Below are 18,696 nucleotides of genomic sequence, written 5' to 3'. Positions count from 1 at the left end.
TCCATCTAAATGTTTAATGTCGGCATTAGCCACTCTGCTAGCAATGTTCTCATTGGCCTCCCATAACCCCAGACGGCTCATGGTCTTGGGCTGGTTGCTCTGCGGGATAGTGGCTTATAGTTTACAGGTACAGCTTTAATTTATGTGGTTTTAGAAGAAGTTTTGATTATTTAAGAACAAGTGGAGATTCAGTCTCACACTAATTGCCCGTTCAAGCTAGATTGTCTTTCCGGTCTGGCTGGTTGGAATGAAATCTGAATTTGTGGTAACAAATTTACAATCCAACATTTACTCCCAAATGTTGGAAAATGGACAAAAGCCGTCTGCATAAATAGATATAACCAATTTATCTGCCCATTTTCATCTATTTCCCATGTTTAGGAGCAAGTGGTCAATTGCCATTTGCTCATAAAAATTTCCAGATTGGAATGATAAGTGTATGGGCCTTAACGAGGTGTCTGCTGACCATCCAGGGGGCTCCTCTGTGGCAGTACCAAATCCTAGTAGTCTGGGCCCTGATCTTCACACCTGATGTAACCTGGGAATTACTGTGCCACCAACGGACATCTTTCTTGCATCTCATTCCAAATGTATGAGGCTGCACCCCGTTAATAAGGGCATTAACCAATGCCAAGTAAACACGAGGGGCTTTTCTATAGCTGCTAAGATTCATGAAATATAATTAGCCCTAGTGCACTAGTTCTATCTCTGGCGTTATAACTAGGTAATGACTGGCACACATGGCAACTGCTGTGGGTGTTTTGTTTGGTTTGAAAAATTTTACCACCGCCCACTCTAGAATCCTACAAAGCCTTGGTTACACAAGTATTTTGCTGTCCCTCGTTACGCTGTACTTGCTGTGCTATTATGTAAAGCGCTCTGGGTCGTATAAGGAGCAGTGCTCTGTAAATAAAGGGAACACTTACACAACACAATGTAACTCCAAGTCAATCACACTTCTGTGAAATCAACTGTCCACTTAGGAAGCAACACTGATTGATAATACATTTTTTCATGCTGTTGTGCAGATGGAATAGACAACAGGTGGAAATTATAGGCAATTAGCAAGACCCCCCCCCCCCCCCCACCCCCTAATAAAGGAGTTTCTTTCTGGCGGTGCTTTCACTCTAGTGGTAGCATGAGACGGAGTCTACAACCCACACAAGTGGCTCAGGTAGTGCAGCTCATCCAGGATGGCACATCAATGCGAGCTGTGGCAAGGTGGTTTGCTGTGTCTGTCAGTGTAGTGTCCAGAGCATGGAGGCGCTACCAGGAGACAGGCCAGTACATCAGGAGACTTGGAGGAGGCCAACAACCCAGCAGCAGGACCGCTACCTACGCCTTTGTGCAAGGAGGAACACTGCCAGAGCCCTGCAAAATTAGCTCCAGGAGGCCAAAAATGTGCAGGTGTCTACTCAAATGGTCAGAAACAGACTCCATGAGGGCCGACGTCCACAGGTGGGGGTTATCCTTACAGCCCAACACCGTGCAGGACGTTTGGCATTTGCCAGAGAACACCAAGATTGGCTAAATCGCCACTGGCGCCATGTGCTCTTCACAGGTGAAAGCAGGTTCACACTGAGCATGTGACAGACCTGACCGAGTCCGGAAGTTCCAAGGAGAATGTTCTGCTGCCTGCAACATCCTCCAGCATTGCCGGTCAGTAATGGTGTAGGGTGGCATTTCTTTGGGGGGGGGGCGCGTGCACAGCCCTCCATGTGCTCGCTAGAGGTAGCCTTACTGCCATTAGGTACCAAGATGAGATCCTCAGATCTTTTGTGAGACCATATGCTGGTGTGGTTGGCCCTGGGTTCCTACTAATGCTAGACATCGTGGCTGGAGTGTCAAGACGAAGACATTAATGCTATGGACTGGCCCGCACGTTCCCCAATCCTGAATCTAATTGAGCACATCTGGGACATCATGTCTTGCTCCATCCACCAACGCCGCGTTGTCCAGGAGTTGGCGGTTGCTTTAGTCTAGGTCTGGGAGGAGATCCCTCAGGAGACCATCCGCCACCTCATCAGGAGCATGCCCAGGCATTGTAGGGAGGTCATACAGGCACGTGGAGGCCACACACACTACTGAGCCTCATTTTGAATTGTTTTAAGGACATTACATCAAAGTAGGATCAGCCTGTAGTGTGTTTTTCCACTTAAGGGTGACTCCAAATCCAGACCTCCGTGGGTTAATAAATTTGATTTCCATTGATCATTTTTGTGTAATTTTGTTGTCATTCAACTATGTATTTAATAAGAATATTTCATTCATTCAGATCTAGGATGTGTTATGTTAGTGCTAGTGTATAACTGACAAAACAGACTGAAGGAAGTTTCCTTTGTAACGGGTGCACAATACAGGATGTTTGGTGCACTGTTCATTCCGTGTGATGGGAATGGCCTGTGCCTAGCACAAGCACTCAACAAATGGCTGTGTGTGTGTGTGGGGGGGGGGTGTTGTCCTGTGTCCAGCGTTTGAAACCTGTAAAGTGCCAAAATCAATTGTATTACACAAAGTGAAATCTGGCTACACTAATAATGCCCATACACCTATACAATACAATATCACAATGATGTCTCATCGCATCTTATGGTGCTTTTTTCCAGCACCCAATGTCTCATGCCACATTGGATGCTGGAAGAGGGCTTGCATTGGTGTACTCTGCCCATAGCACCAGCCCACACAGGGTTGGAATCTGGACCCACTTCCACTGTACCTCAGAAGGTGCGGGGAGGCTCCTTGCCAATAGGGAAGGGAGGCTCTTGTCATGAGCCTCCCTTCTGCACTACGGCTCCCGGACGCCTGATCTCTGCTGGATCAGCTCCCTTGATGTGAGCCTAGAACTCCCCGCTTGTGCTGGTGGGCGGCGGTAGGTACAATTTGTAAAAACATTTCCAAACACTGGGCAGCCCTCTGGTTATCTGAGTGCTCTCAGCCATTCAGAGGCCTCACATTCAGATGGCGGCTGAGTGCTTTTGACACCCCCGCCCCCAAAAAAATTCCAACCCATACCACTATGTCACCATGATGCTTGTGAACATGTAATTCCATAGTAAAATGGTCTGGGATTTGGGAAGGTCAGTGTCTCCCAGGAGTGACACGGTGGCCTCATTGTCCTAATGCTGCCACTGGTGTGCCTCCCATGTACATTACTCGGGGAACTAGACCTTTATACTGTGTCTGCAAAATGTGGTTCCACTGGGGCTCGAACTCAGGACCTTCTGCGTGTAAAGCAGACGTGATAACCACTACACTATGGAACCAGTTGTGTTCCCTGTGCTCAGTCACATGTTATCACCGGTGACGCGTCTCATTACACCAAGTGCTAGCTGCTGCTCGGAGTACTGTATAGCTGTTCCCTGTGCTCTGTCACATGTTATCACCAGTGATAAGCCGTGTCGACCAACTTGCTGTAAACCCAATGACCGTATCCCCCCCACCCCCATATCCCATGCTGCTAATGGTATTGTGTTCCCAATGGTATAACTATCCCCCACCAGCAGTATCCCCAGTCCTGGCTAAAGCAAGAGGTAGCGCAGGGGGGAGGGGGTCTAATCCTGGAAATACCCCAGATGTGGGGGAGGGGCTGGGTGAGGGAGGTTAGAGATGTGCATGTTACCTAGACATCATCATTGGTTTAAGGCCGATGTCAAATACTTTTGCCATCGATGGGGGGAGAACAAGAGGGTTTCCCCCAATCGATGGCACAGCAAAACCAGTCCGAGTGCTCTCAGCCATTCAGAGGCCTCACATTCAGATGGCGGCTGAGTGCTCTCAGCCATTCAGAGGCCTCACATTCAGATGGCGGCTGAGTGCTCTCAGCCATTCAGAGGCCTCACATTCAGATGGCGGCTGAGTGCTCTCAGCCATTCAGAGGCCTCACATTCAGATGGCGGCTGAGTGCTCTCAGTCATTCAGAGGCCTCACATTCAGATGGCGGCTGAGTGCTCTCAGCCAGTCCGAGGCCTCACATTCAGATGGCGGCTGAGTGCTCTCAGCCATTCAGAGGACTCACATTCAGATGGCGGCTGAGTGCTCTCAGCCAGTCAGAGGCCTCACATTCAGAGGGCCATCCAGTCTTTTGACACCCCCCCCCCCCTTCCAAAAAAAAAAATCCAAACCATACCACTAGAGTCCAGCCCTAACAGTCATTATGACTGTCACCATGATGCCTGTGAACATGTATCTAATTTCATGGTGGCCTCATTGTCCTAATGCTGGGATGAGGACCACAGGTGTGCATCCCATGTACATTACTCGGGGTACTAGACCTTTATGCTTTGTCTGCAAAATGTGGTTCCACTGGGGATCGAACCCAGGACCTTCTGCGTGTAAAGCAGACGTGATAACCACTACACTATGGAACCGGCTGTGTTCCCTGTACTCAGTCACATCTTATCACCAGTGACGCATCTCATTACACCAAGTGCTAGCTGCTGCTCGGAGTACTGTATAGCTGGTACCCTGTACTCAGTCACATGTTATCACCAGTGATAAGCCGTGTGCTGTAGACCCAATGACCGTATCCCCCCCCCACCCCCATATCCCATGCTGCTAATGGTATTGTGTTCCCAATGGTATAACTATCCCCCACCAGCAGTATCCCCAGTCCTGGCTAAAGCAAGAGGTAGCGCAGGGGGGAGGGGCCTAATCCTGGAAATACCCCAGATGTGGGGGAGGGGCTGGGTGAGGGAGGTTAGAGATGTGCATGTTACCTAGACATCATCAATGGTTTAAGGCCGATGTCAAATACTTTTGCCATCGATGGGGGGAGAACAAGAGGGTTTCCCCCAATCGATGGCACAGCAAAACCGATGTTTTGTTTTTTCTAAGTGCCAGGACATGAAGCATAGCCCCGCCCCTGACACCTGTAAATCTCCTCTCCCACATTCTGATTAGCCCACAGTCCAGTCATTCAAAGAAAATGGATGACCATCGATAGGTAAAACTAACAATGGTCATCCATCACATAGTTTATTACTATCGATGGCTGGTGGCAGTATTGCCATCAATAGCAACCATCGATGGTGACTGCTCAGGGCACTAGGTGTCATTAGATTCTATGCGGTCTCCCATGTGACATGACTGTCAACATGTATGCTGTGTCGACGTATGTGACAAACGTCCCTATCAGTCCACAGTTCTCTCACCGTTCCCTTGCAGACATTGCTCTCAGCCAGTCAGAGGCCTCACATTCAGATGGCGGCTGAGTGCTCTCAGCCATTCTGAGGCCTCACATTCAGATGGCGGCTGAGTGCTCTCATCCATTCAGAGGCCTCACATTCAGATGGCGGCTGAGTGCTCTCAGCCAGTTAGAGGCTTCACATTCAGATGGCGGCTGAGTGCTCTCAGCCATTCAGAGGCCTCACATTCAGATGGCGGCTGAGTGCTCTCAGCCAGTCAGAGGCCGCACATTCAGATGGCGGCTGAGTGCTCTCAGCCAGTCAGAGGCGTGTAAAGCAGACGTGATAACCACTACACTATGGAACCAGCTGTGTACCCTGTACTCAGTCACATGTTATCACCAGTGACGCGTCTCATTACACAAAGTGCTAGCTGCTGCTCGGAGTACTGTATAGCTGGGTACCCTGTACTCAGTCACATGTTATCACCAGTGATAAGCCGTGTCCACCTAACTGTGTCGACCAACTTGCTGTAAACTCAATGACCGTATCCCCCCCCCCACCCCCATATCCCATGCTGCTAATGGTATTGTGTTCCCAATGGTATAACTATCCCCCACCAGCAGTATCCCCAGTCCTGGCTAAAGCAAAAGGTAGCGCAGGGGGGGGGGGGTCTAATCCTGGAAATACCCCAGATGTGGGGGAGGGGCTGGGTGAGGGAGGTTAGAGATGTGCATGTTACCTAAACATCATCATTGGTTTAAGGCCGATGTCAAATACTTTTGCCATCGATGGGGGGAGAACAAGAGGGTTTCCCCTAATCGATGGCACAGCAAAACCAGTCAGAGTGCTCTCAGCCATTCAGAGGCCTCACATTCAGATGGCGGCTGAGTGCTCTCAGCCATTCAGAGGCCTCACATTCAGATGGCGGCTGAGTGCTCTCAGCCATTCCGAGGCCACACATTCAGATGGCGGCTGAGTGCTCTCAGCCAGTCAGGGGCCTCACATTCAGATGGCGACTGAGTGATCTCAGCCATTCCGAGGCCTCACATTAAGATGGCGGCTGAGTGCTCTCAGCCATTCCGAGGCCTCACATTCAGATGGCGGCTGAGTGCTCTCAGCCATTCAGAGGCCGCACATTCAGATGGCGGCTGAGTGCTCTCAGCCAGTCAGAGGCCTCACATTCAGATGGCGGCTGAGTGCTCTCAGCCAGTCAGAGGCCTCACATTCAGAGGGCCATCCAGTCTTTTGACACCCCCCCCCCTTCCCAAAAAAAAAAATCCAAACCATACCACTAGAGTCCAGCCCTAACAGTCATTATGATGCCTGTGAACATGTATCTAATTTCATGGTGGCCTCATTGTCCTAATGCTGGGATGAGGACCACAGGTGTGCCTCCTATGTACATTACTTGGTGTACTAGACCTTTAAGCTGTGTCTGCAAAATGTGGTTCCACTGGGGCTCGAACCCAGGACCTTCTGCGTGTAAAGCAGACGTGATAACCGCTACACTATGGAACCAGCTGTGTACTCTGTACTCAGTCACATGTTATCACCAGTGATAAGCCGTGTCGACCTAACTGTGTCGACCAACTTGCTGTAGACCCAATGACCGTATCCCCCCCCCCCCACCCCCATATTCCATGCTGCTAATGGTATTGTGTTCCCAATGGTATAACTATCCCCCACCAGCAGTATCCCCAGTCCTGGCTAAAGCAAAAGGTAGCGCAGGGGGGAGGGGGTCTAATCCTGGAAATACCCCAGATGTGGGGGAGGGGCTGGGTGAGGGAGGTTAGAGATGTGCATGTTACCTAGACATCATCATTGGTTTAAGGCCGATGTCAAATACTTTTGCCATCGATGGGGGAGAACAAGAGGGTTTCCCCCAATCGATGGCACAGCAAAACCAGTCAGAGTGCTCTCAGCCATTCAGAGGCCTCACATTCAGATGGCGGCTGAGTGCTCTCAGCCATTCAGAGGCCTCACATTCAGATGGCGGCTGTGTGTTCTCAGCCATTCAGAGGCCTCACATTCAGATGGCGGCTGAGTGCTCTCAGCCATTCAGAGGCCTCACATTCAGATAGCGGCTGAGTGCTCTCAGCCATTCAGAGGCCTCACATTCAGATGGCGGCTGAGTGCTCTCAGCCAGTCAGAGGCCGCACATTCAGATGGCGGCTGAGTGCTCTCAGCCAGTCAGAGGCCTCACATTCAGATGGCGGCTGAGTGTTCTCAGCCATTCAGAGGCCTCACATTCAGATGGCGGCTGAGTGCTCTCAGCCAGTCAGAGGCCGCACATTCAGATGGCGGCTGAGTGCTCTCAGCCAGTCAGAGGCCTCACATTCAGATGGCGGCTGAGTGCCTCCTATGTACATTACTTGGGGTACTAGACCTTTATGCTGTGTCTGCAAAATGTGGTTCCACTGGGGCTCGAACCCAGGACCTTCTGCGTGTAAAGCAGACGTGATAACCACTACACTATGGAACCAGCTGTGTACCCTGTACTCAGTCACATGTTATCACCAGTGATAAGCCGTGTCGACCTAACTGTGTCGACCAACTTGCTGTAGACCCAATAACCGTATCCCCCCCCCCCCCCATATCCCATGCTGCTAATGGTATTGTGTTCCCAATGGTATAACTATCCCCCACCAGCAGTATCCCCAGTCCTGGCTAAAGCAAAAGGTAGCGCAGGGGGGAGGGGGTCTAATCCTGGAAATACCCCAGATGTGGGGGAGGGGCTGGGTGAGGGAGGTTAGAGATGTGCATGTTACCTAAACATCATCATTGGTTTAAGGCCGATGTCAAATACTTTTGCCATCGATGGGGGGAGAACAAGAGGGTTTCCCCCAATCGATGGCACAGCAAAACCAGTCAGAGTGCTCTCAGCCATTCAGAGGCCTCACATTCAGATAGCGGCTGAGTGCTCTCAGCCATTCAGAGGCCTCACATTCAGATGGCGGCTGAGTGCTCTCAGCCATTCCGAGGCCACACATTCAGATGGCAGCTGAGTGCTCTCAGCCAGTCAGGGGCCTCACATTCAGATGGCGACTGAGTGATCTCAGCCATTCCGAGGCCTCACATTAAGATGGCGGCTGAGTGCTCTCAGCCATTCCGAGGCCTCACATTCAGATGGCGGCTGAGTGCTCTCAGCCATTCAGAGGCCGCACATTCAGATGGCGGCTGAATTCTCTCAGCCATTCAGAGGCCGCACATTCACATGGCGGCTGAGTGCTCTCAGCCAGTCAGAGGCCTCACATTCAGATGGCGGCTGAGTGCTCTCAGCCAGTCAGAGGCCTCACATTCGAAGGGCCATCCAGTCTTTTGACACCCCCCCCCTTCCAAAAAAAAAAAATCCAAACCATACCACTAGAGTCCAGCCCTAACAGTCATTATGACTGTCACCATGATGCCTGTGAACATGTATCTAATTTCATGGTGGCCTCATTGTCCTAATGCTGGGATGAGGACCACAGGTGTGCCTCCTATGTACATTACTTGGTGTACTAGACCTTTAAGCTGTGTCTGCAAAATGTGGTTCCACTGGGGCTCGAACCCAGGACCTTCTGCGTGTAAAGCAGACGTGATAACCGCTACACTATGGAACCAGCTGTGTACTCTGTACTCAGTCACATGTTATCACCAGTGATAAGCCGTGTCGACCTAACTGTGTCGACCAACTTGCTGTAGACCCAATGACCGTATCCCCCCCCCCACCCCCATATCCCATGCTGCTAATGGTATTGTGTTCCCAATGGTATAACTATCCCCCACCAGCAGTATCCCCAGTCCTGGCTAAAGCAAAAGGTAGCGCAGGGGGGAGGGGGTCTAATCCTGGAAATACCCCAGATGTGGGGGAGGGGCTGGGTGAGGGAGGTTAGAGATGTGCATGTTACCTAGACATCATCATTAGTTTAAGGCCGATGTCAAATACTTTTGCCATCGATGGGGGAGAACAAGAGGGTTTCCCCCAATCGATGGGACAGCAAAACCAGTCAGAGTGCTCTCAGCCATTCAGAGGCCTCACATTCAGATGGCGGCTGAGTGCTCTCAGCCATTCAGAGGCCTCACATTCAGACGGCGGCTGTGTGTTCTCAGCCATTCAGAGGCCTCACATTCAGATGGCGGCTGAGTGCTCTCAGCCATTCAGAGGCCTCACATTCAAATGGCGGCTGAGTGCTCTCAGCCATTCAGAGGCCTCACATTCAGATGGCGGCTGAGTGCTCTCAGCCATTCAGAGGCCTCACATTCAGATGGCGGCTGAGTGCTCTCAGCCAGTCAGAGGCCGCACATTCAGATGGCGGCTGAGTGCTCTCAGCCAGTCAGAGGCGTGTAAAGCAGACGTGATAACCACTACACTATGGAACCAGCTGTGTACCCTGTACTCAGTCACATGTTATCACCAGTGACGCGTCTCATTACACAAAGTGCTAGCTGCTGCTCGGAGTACTGTATAGCTGGGTACCCTGTACTCATTCACATGTTATCACCAGTGATAAGCCGTGTCGACCTAACTGTGTCGACCAACTTGCTGTAAACCCAATGACCGTATCCCCCCCCCACCCCCATATCCCATGCTGCTAATGGTATTGTGTTCCCAATGGTATAACTATCCCCCACCAGCAGTATCCCCAGTCCTGGCTAAAGCAAAAGGTAGCGCAGGGGGGAGGGGGTCTAATCCTGGAAATACCCCAGATGTGGGGGAGGGGCTGGGTGAGGGAGGTTAGAGATGTGCATGTTACCTAAACATCATCATTGGTTTAAGGCCGATGTCAAATACTTTTGCTATCGATGGGGGGAGAACAAGAGGGTTTCCCCCAATCGATGGCACAGCAAAACCAGTCAGAGTGCTCTCAGCCATTCAGAGGCCTCACATTCAGATGGCGGCTGAGTGCTCTCAGCCATTCAGAGGCCTCACATTCAGATGGCGGCTGAGTGCTCTCAGCCATTCCGAGGCCACACATTCAGATGGCGGCTGAGTGCTCTCAGCCAGTCAGGGGCCTCACATTCAGATGGCGACTGAGTGATCTCAGCCATTCCGAGGCCTCACATTAAGATGGCGGCTGAGTGCTCTCAGCCATTCCGAGGCCTCACATTCAGATGGCGGCTGAGTGCTCTCAGCCATTCAGAGGCCGCACATTCAGATGGCGGCTGAGTGCTCTCAGCCAGTCAGAGGCCTCACATTCAGATGGCGGCTGAGTGCTCTCAGCCAGTCAGAGGCCTCACATTCAGAGGGCCATCCAGTCTTTTGACACCCCCCCCCTTCCCAAAAAAAAAAATCCAAACCATACCACTAGAGTCCAGCCCTAACAGTCATTATGACTGTCACCATGATGCCTGTGAACATGTATCTAATTTCATGGTGGCCTCATTGTCCTAATGCTGGGATGAGGACCACAGGTGTGCCTCCTATGTACATTACTTGGTGTACTAGACCTTTAAGCTGTGTCTGCAAAATGTGGTTCCACTGGGGCTCGAACCCAGGACCTTCTGCGTGTAAAGCAGACGTGATAACCGCTACACTATGGAACCAGCTGTGTACTCTGTACTCAGTCACATGTTATCACCAGTGATAAGCCGTGTCGACCTAACTGTGTCGACCAACTTGCTGTAGACCCAATGACCGTATCCCCCCCCCCACCCCCATATTCCATGCTGCTAATGGTATTGTGTTCCCAATGGTATAACTATCCCCCACCAGCAGTATCCCCAGTCCTGGCTAAAGCAAAAGGTAGCGCAGGGGGGAGGGGGTCTAATCCTGGAAATACCCCAGATGTGGGGGAGGGGCTGGGTGAGGGAGGTTAGAGATGTGCATGTTACCTAGACATCATCATTGGTTTAAGGCCGATGTCAAATACTTTTGCCATCGATGGGGGAGAACAAGAGGGTTTCCCCCAATCGATGGCACAGCAAAACCAGTCAGAGTGCTCTCAGCCATTCAGAGGCCTCACATTCAGATGGCGGCTGAGTGCTCTCAGCCATTCAGAGGCCTCACATTCAGATGGCGGCTGTGTGTTCTCAGCCATTCAGAGGCCTCACATTCAGATGGCGGCTGAGTGCTCTCAGCCATTCAGAGGCCTCACATTCAGATAGCGGCTGAGTGCTCTCAGCCATTCAGAGGCCTCACATTCAGATGGCGGCTGAGTGCTCTCAGCCAGTCAGAGGCCGCACATTCAGATGGCGGCTGAGTGCTCTCAGCCAGTCAGAGGCCTCACATTCAGATGGCGGCTGAGTGCTCTCAGCCATTCAGAGGCCTCACATTCAGATGGCGGCTGAGTGCTCTCAGCCAGTCAGAGGCCGCACATTCAGATGGCGGCTGAGTGCTCTCAGCCAGTCAGAGGCCTCACATTCAGATGGCGTCTGAGTGCCTCCTATGTACATTACTTGGGGTACTAGACCTTTATGCTGTGTCTGCAAAATGTGGTTCCACTGGGGCTCGAACCCAGGACCTTCTGCGTGTAAAGCAGACGTGATAACCACTACACTATGGAACCAGCTGTGTACCCTGTACTCAGTCACATGTTATCACCAGTGATAAGCCGTGTCGACCTAACTGTGTCGACCAACTTGCTGTAGACCCAATAACCGTATCCCCCCCCCCCCCACCCCCATATCCCATGCTGCTAATGGTATTGTGTTCCCAATGGTATAACTATCCCCCACCAGCAGTATCCCCAGTCCTGGCTAAAGCAAAAGGTAGCGCAGGGGGGAGGGGGTCTAATCCTGGAAATACCCCAGATGTGGGGGAGGGGCTGGGTGAGGGAGGTTAGAGATGTGCATGTTACCTAAACATCATCATTGGTTTAAGGCCGATGTCAAATACTTTTGCCATCGATGGGGGGAGAACAAGAGGGTTTCCCCCAATCGATGGCACAGCAAAACCAGTCAGAGTGCTCTCAGCCATTCAGAGGCCTCACATTCAGATGGCGGCTGAGTGCTCTCAGCCATTCAGAGGCCTCACATTCAGATGGCGGCTGAGTGCTCTCAGCCATTCCGAGGCCACACATTCAGATGGCGGCTGAGTGCTCTCAGCCAGTCAGGGGCCTCACATTCAGATGGCGACTGAGTGATCTCAGCCATTCCGAGGCCTCACATTAAGATGGCGGCTGAGTGCTCTCAGCCATTCCGAGGCCTCACATTCAGATGGCGGCTGAGTGCTCTCAGCCATTCAGAGGCCGCACATTCAGATGGCGGCTGAATTCTCTCAGCCATTCAGAGGCCGCACATTCACATGGCGGCTGAGTGCTCTCAGCCAGTCAGAGGCCTCACATTCAGATGGCGGCTGAGTGCTCTCAGCCAGTCAGAGGCCTCACATTCGAAGGGCCATCCAGTCTTTCGACACCCCCCCCTTCCAAAAAAAAAAATCCAAACCATACCACTAGAGTCCAGCCCTAACAGTCATTATGACTGTCACCATGATGCCTGTGAACATGTATCTAATTTCATGGTGGCCTCATTGTCCTAATGCTGGGATGAGGACCACAGGTGTGCCTCCTATGTACATTACTTGGTGTACTAGACCTTTAAGCTGTGTCTGCAAAATGTGGTTCCACTGGGGCTCGAACCCAGGACCTTCTGCGTGTAAAGCAGACGTGATAACCGCTACACTATGGAACCAGCTGTGTACTCTGTACTCAGTCACATGTTATCACCAGTGATAAGCCGTGTCGACCTAACTGTGTCGACCAACTTGCTGTAGACCCAATGACCGTATCCCCCCCCCACCCCCATATCCCATGCTGCTAATGGTATTGTGTTCCCAATGGTATAACTATCCCCCACCAGCAGTATCCCCAGTCTTGGCTAAAGCAAAAGGTAGCGCAGGGGGGAGGGGGTCTAATCCTGGAAATACCCCAGATGTGGGGGAGGGGCTGGGTGAGGGAGGTTAGAGATGTGCATGTTACCTAGACATCATCATTGGTTTAAGGCCAATGTCAAATACTTTTGCCATCGATGGGGGAGAACAAGAGGGTTTCCCCCAATCGATGGCACAGCAAAACCAGTCAGAGTGCTCTCAGCCATTCAGAGGCCTCACATTCAGATGGCGGCTGAGTGCTCTCAGCCATTCAGAGGCCTCACATTCAGACGGCGGCTGTGTGTTCTCAGCCATTCAGAGGCCTCACATTCAGATGGCGGCTGAGTGCTCTCAGCCATTCAGAGGCCTCACATTCAGATGGCGGCTGAGTGCTCTCAGCCATTCAGAGGCCTCACATTCAGATGGCGGCTGAGTGCTCTCAGCCATTCAGAGGCCTCACATTCAGATGGCGGCTGAGTGCTCTCAGCCAGTCAGAGGCCGCACATTCAGATGGCGGCTGAGTGCTCTCAGCCATTCGGAGGCCTCACATTCAGATGGCGGCTGAGTGCTCTCAGCCAGTCAGAGGCCGCACATTCAGATGGCGGCTGAGTGCTCTCAGCCAGTCAGAGGCCTCACATTCAGATGGCGGCTGAGTGCCTCCTATGTACATTACTTGGGGTACTAGACCTTTATGCTGTGTCTGCAAAATGTGGTTCCACTGGGGCTCGAACCCAGGACCTTCTGCGTGTAAAGCAGACGTGATAACCACTACACTATGGAACCAGCTGTGTACCCTGTACTCAGTCACATGTTATCACCAGTGATAAGCCGTGTCGACCTAACTGTGTCGACCAACTTGCTGTAGACCCAATGACCGTATCCCCCCCCCCCCACCCCCATATCCCATGCTGCTAATGGTATTGTGTTCCCAATGGTATAACTATCCCCCACCAGCAGTATCCCCAGTCCTGGCTAAAGCAAAAGGTAGCGCAGGGGGGAGGGGGTCTAATCCTGGAAATACCCCAGATGTGGGGGAGGGGCTGGGTGAGGGAGGTTAGAGATGTGCATGTTACCTAAACATCATCATTGGTTTAAGGCCGATGTCAAATACTTTTGCCATCGATGGGGGGAGAACAAGAGGGTTTCCCCCAATCGATGGCACAGCAAAACCAGTCAGAGTGCTCTCAGCCATTCAGAGGCCTCACATTCAGATGGCGGCTGAGTGCTCTCAGCCATTCAGAGGCCTCACATTCAGATGGCGGCTGAGTGCTCTCAGCCATTCCGAGGCCTCACATTCAGATGGCGGCTGAGTGCTCTCAGCCAGTCAGAGGCCTCACATTCAGATGGCGGCTGAGTGCTCTCAGCCATTCCGAGGCCTCACATTCAGATGGCGGCTGAGTGCTCTCAGCCATTCAGAGGCCTCACATTCAGATGGCGGCTGAGTGCTCTCAGCCAGTCAGAGGCCTCACATTCAGATGGCGGCTGAGTGCTCTCAGCCATTCAGAGGCCGCACATTCAGATAGTGGCTGAGTGCTCTCAGCCATTCAGAGGCCTCACATTCAGATGGCGGCTGAGTGCTCTCAGCCATTCAGAGGCCGCACATTCAGATAGTGGCTGAGTGCTCTCAGCCATTCAGAGGCCTCACATTCAGATGGCGGCTGAGTGCTCTCAGCCAGTCAGAGGCCTCACTTTCAGAGGGCCATCCAGTCTTTTGACACCCCCCCCCCCTTCCAAAAAAAAAAAATCCAAACCATACCACTAGAGTCCAGCCCTAACAGTCATTATGACTGTCACCATGATGCCTGTGAATATGTATCTAATTTCATGGTGGCCTCATTGTCCTAATGCTGGGATGAGGACCACAGGTGTGCATCCCATGTACATTACTCGGGGTACTAGACCTTTATGCTGTGTCTGCAAAATGTGGTTCCACTGGGGCTCGAACCCAGGACCTTCTGCGTGTAAAGCAGACGTGATAACCACTACACTATGGAACCAGCTGTGTACCCTGTACTCAGTCACATGTTATCACCAGTGATAAGCCGTGTCCACCTAACTGTGTCGACCAACTTGCTGTAGACCCAATGACCGTATCCCCACCCCCATATCCCATGCTGCTAATGGTATTGTGTTCCCAATGGTATAACTATCCCCCACCAGCAGTATCCCCAGTCCTGGCTAAAGCAAAAGGTAGCGCAGGGGGGAGGGGGTCTAATCCTGGAAATACCCCAGATGTGGGGGAGGGGCTGGGTGAGGGAGGTTAGAGATGTGCATGTTACCTAGACATCATCATTGGTTTAAGGCCGATGTCAAATACTTTTGCCATCGATGGGGGGAGAACAAGAGGGTTTCCCCAATCGATGGCACAGCAAAACCAGTCAGAGTGCTCTCAGCCATTCAGAGGCCTCACATTCAGATGGCGGCTGAGTGCTCTCAGCCATTCAGAGGCCTCACATTCAGATGGCGGCTGAGTGCTCTCAGCCATTCCGAGGCCTCACATTCAGATGGCGGCTGAGTGCTCTCAGCCAGTCAGAGGCCTCACATTCAGATGGCGGCTGAGTGCTCTCAGCCATTCCGAGGCCTCACATTCAGATGGCGGCTGAGTGCTCTCAGCCATTCCGAGGCCTCACATTCAGATGGCGGCTGAGTGCTCTCAGCCAGTCAGAGGCCTCACATTCAGATGGCGGCTGAGTGCTCTCAGCCAGTCAGAGGCCTCACATTCAGAGGGCCATCCAGTCTTTTGACACCCCCCCCCCCCCTTCCAAAAAAAAAAAATCCAAACCATACCACTAGAGTCCAGCCCTGACAGTCATTATGACTGTCACCATGATGCCTGTGAACATGTATCTAATTTTATGGTGGCCTCATTGTCCTAATGCTGGGATGAGGACCACAGGTGTGCCTCCTATGTACATTACTTGGGGTACTAGACCTTTATGCTGTGTCTGCAAAATGTGGTTCCACTGGGGCTCGAACCCAGGACCTTCTGCGTGTAAAGCAGCATGATAACCGCTACACTATGGAACCAGTTGTGTTCCTTGTGCTCAGTGACATGTTATCACCAGTGATAAGCCGTGTCGACCTATCTGTGTCGACCAACTTGCTGTAGACCCAATGACCGTATCCCCACCCCCACCCCCGTATCCCATGCTGCTAATGGTATTGTGTTCCCAATGGTATAACTATCCCCCACCAGCAGTATCCCCAGTCCTGGCTAAAGCAAAAGGTAGCGCAGGGGGGAGGGGGTCTAATCCTGGAAATACCCCAGATGTGGGGGAGGGGCTGGGTGAGGGAGGTGAGAGATGTGCATGTTACCTAGACATCATCATTGGTTTAAGGCCGATGTCAAATACTTTTGCCATCGATGGGGGGAGAACAAGAGGGTTTCCCCCAATCGATGGCACAGCAAAACCAGTCAGAGTGCTCTCAGCCATTCAGAGGCCTCACATTCAGATGGCGGCTGAGTGCTCTCAGCCATTCAGAGGCCTCACATTCAGATGGCGGCTGAGTGCTCTCAGCCAGTCAGAGGCCTCACATTCTGATGGCGGCTGAGTGCTCTCAGCCATTCAGAGGCCTCACATTCAGATGGCGGCTGAGTGCTCTCAGCCATTCCGAGGCCTCACATTCAGATGGCGGCTGAGTGCTCTCAGCCATTCCGAGGCCTCACATTCAGATGGCGGCTGAGTGCTCTCAGCCATTCCGAGGCCTCACATTCAGATGGCGGCTGAGTGCTCTCAGCCATTCCGAGGCCTCACATTCAGATGGCGGCTGAGTGCTCTCAGCCATTCCGAGGCCGCACATTCAGATGGCGGCTGAGTGCTCTCAGCCAGTCAGAGGCCTCACATTCAGATGGCGGCTGAGTGCTCTCAGCCAGTCAGAGGCCTCACATTCAGATGGCGGCTGAGTGCTCTCAGCCATTCCGAGGCCGCACATTCAGATGGCGGCTGAGTGCTCTCAGCCAGTCAGAGGCCTCACATTCAGAGGGCCATCCAGTCTTTTGACACCCGCCCCCCCTTCCAAAAAAAAAAAAATCCAAACCATACCACTAGAGTCCAGCCCTAACAGTCATTATGACTGTGAACATGTATCTAATTTCATGGTGGCCTCATTGTCCTAATGCTGGGATGAGGACCACAGGTGTGCCTCCTATGTACATTACCCGGGGTACTAGACCTTTATGCTGTGTCTGCAAAATGTGGTTCCACTGGGGCTCGAACCCAGGACCTTCTGCGTGTAAAGCAGCATGATAACCGCTACACTATGGAACCAGTTGTGTTCCTTGTGCTCAGTGACATGTTATCACCAGTGACGCGTCTCATTACACCAAGCGCTAGCTGCTGCTCGGAGTACTGTATAGCTGGTACCCTGTACTCAGTCACATGTTATCACCAGTGAGGCGTCTCATTACACAAAGTGCTAGCTGCTGCTCGGAGTACTGTATAGCCATACCTCCCAACAGTCCCGATTTTATCGGGACAGTCCCGATTGCCAGGGCCTGTCCCGATGTCCCACCCGCGGGCGGCAGTGTCCCGCGGTGTGGGGGGGCTGTTGGGAGTCCCCCCTGTCAGCTGCTAAGCAGCGGGGAATAAACGCTGTGCGCATGCGCACAGCGTCTATTCCCGCAGCCAGGGGACTGGGGGCATGGCTAGAGGCTCACAGAGCCTCTGGGTCATGCCCCCATAGCGGCAAAATGGGGGCGTGGCCTCACGGAAGAGCCGCGAGTATAGGCCACGCCCCCAAATTAGGCCACGCCCCCGAAAATTTTCAGCACGCCTCCGGCGCGCAGGAGCGCCGTCCCGCTTCCGGAACTGCGAATGTTGGGAGGTATGGTATAGCTGGTACCCTGTACTCAGTCACATGTTATCACCAGTGACGCGTCTCATTACACCAAGCGCTAGCTGTTGCTCGGAGTACTGTATAGTTGGTACCCTGTGCTCAGTGACATGTTATCACCAGTAACGCGTCTCAGCTATACAGTAACCAATACTGTATAGCTGGTACCCTGGGTGGATTTGCTCTTTGAGTGATTATATTTTGTGATGTGCCAGCAACGCATCTAGTGCAGGATGACCAAACTGGTCCAATATACCGACAGTTCATGTTTTCCAGATCACCTGTTGCTCTGTAGAATGTGTCGGTTAGGAATGGATGCACCATGTTTGAAAATGTGACTGTTGGTAATGGTAGAGGATCGGTTTGGCCCCAACTGATCTAGTGCATACATCACCCAGCCCCTGCTCAGTCATGTGGTTGTTGCTATAGTTACCATGTGACAGCATGATCACATGACTGAGGACATTGTTATTAAGTGTCACACACTAGCATCCAGATGCTATATTGTATAGTGTCTGCGCGCCCCATGGTAAGTAGCAGAAAGGGATCATGTGACATGCTTTGCTGCTGGTTCTAGAGCACAGAATATGGTCGTGTGGTGGTTCTTAGTAAATCATAGCTGCCTACCCTCCTGCATTCTGCAGGAGACTCCCTGAAATAGCAGCAATCTCCCTCTCTCCCTCATTAGTCTAGTAATCTCCCTCATGTCACCTAGCCCACATAACACTGTTACCTCATAGTTAGAATAGAATCAACTTTATTGGCCATGTGTGCTTGCGCACACTAGGAATTTTTGTGGATTACAGTGTAGCATCAAGCAGGGATTTTTCATCCCTGCTTGATGCTACACTGTAATCCACAAAAAAGAGGGAGACATTACATATATTACATAAAGAATTACAAGCATTTAATTTCTAGCTATGACTATGGTGGTCAGGTCGCCAAGTA

General features: G+C 51.9%; 10 non-coding genes across 10 annotated transcripts; all 10 read right to left on the bottom strand.

Moving 5' to 3' along the window:
- Positions 1–3,190: 3,190 nt before the first annotated feature.
- TRNAV-UAC (transfer RNA valine (anticodon UAC)) lies at positions 3,191–3,263 on the bottom strand. Its single transcript has one exon. It is a non-coding gene; the product is annotated as a tRNA-Val (tRNA).
- Positions 3,264–4,294: 1,031 nt separating this feature from the next.
- Positions 4,295–4,367, bottom strand: TRNAV-UAC (transfer RNA valine (anticodon UAC)). Its single transcript has one exon. It is a non-coding gene; the product is annotated as a tRNA-Val (tRNA).
- Positions 4,368–6,571: 2,204 nt separating this feature from the next.
- Positions 6,572–6,644, bottom strand: TRNAV-UAC (transfer RNA valine (anticodon UAC)). Its single transcript has one exon. It is a non-coding gene; the product is annotated as a tRNA-Val (tRNA).
- An 891-nt stretch (positions 6,645–7,535) lies between these two features.
- On the bottom strand, positions 7,536–7,608 carry TRNAV-UAC (transfer RNA valine (anticodon UAC)). The gene has a single exon. It is a non-coding gene; the product is annotated as a tRNA-Val (tRNA).
- Positions 7,609–8,655: 1,047 nt separating this feature from the next.
- TRNAV-UAC (transfer RNA valine (anticodon UAC)) lies at positions 8,656–8,728 on the bottom strand. The gene has a single exon. It is a non-coding gene; the product is annotated as a tRNA-Val (tRNA).
- A 1,851-nt stretch (positions 8,729–10,579) lies between these two features.
- Positions 10,580–10,652, bottom strand: TRNAV-UAC (transfer RNA valine (anticodon UAC)). The gene has a single exon. It is a non-coding gene; the product is annotated as a tRNA-Val (tRNA).
- An 889-nt stretch (positions 10,653–11,541) lies between these two features.
- On the bottom strand, positions 11,542–11,614 carry TRNAV-UAC (transfer RNA valine (anticodon UAC)). The gene has a single exon. It is a non-coding gene; the product is annotated as a tRNA-Val (tRNA).
- Positions 11,615–12,664: 1,050 nt separating this feature from the next.
- Positions 12,665–12,737, bottom strand: TRNAV-UAC (transfer RNA valine (anticodon UAC)). Its single transcript has one exon. It is a non-coding gene; the product is annotated as a tRNA-Val (tRNA).
- Positions 12,738–13,625: 888 nt separating this feature from the next.
- TRNAV-UAC (transfer RNA valine (anticodon UAC)) lies at positions 13,626–13,698 on the bottom strand. Its single transcript has one exon. It is a non-coding gene; the product is annotated as a tRNA-Val (tRNA).
- A 1,141-nt stretch (positions 13,699–14,839) lies between these two features.
- TRNAV-UAC (transfer RNA valine (anticodon UAC)) lies at positions 14,840–14,912 on the bottom strand. Its single transcript has one exon. It is a non-coding gene; the product is annotated as a tRNA-Val (tRNA).
- Positions 14,913–18,696: the final 3,784 nt, after the last annotated feature.

Source organism: Crinia signifera, chromosome 9, assembly GCF_055691185.1.
Source record: "Crinia signifera chromosome 9, ASM5569118v1, whole genome shotgun sequence".
Taxonomy (NCBI): domain Eukaryota; kingdom Metazoa; phylum Chordata; class Amphibia; order Anura; family Myobatrachidae; genus Crinia; species Crinia signifera.
This window is presented reverse-complemented; position numbering and strand designations above follow the sequence as displayed.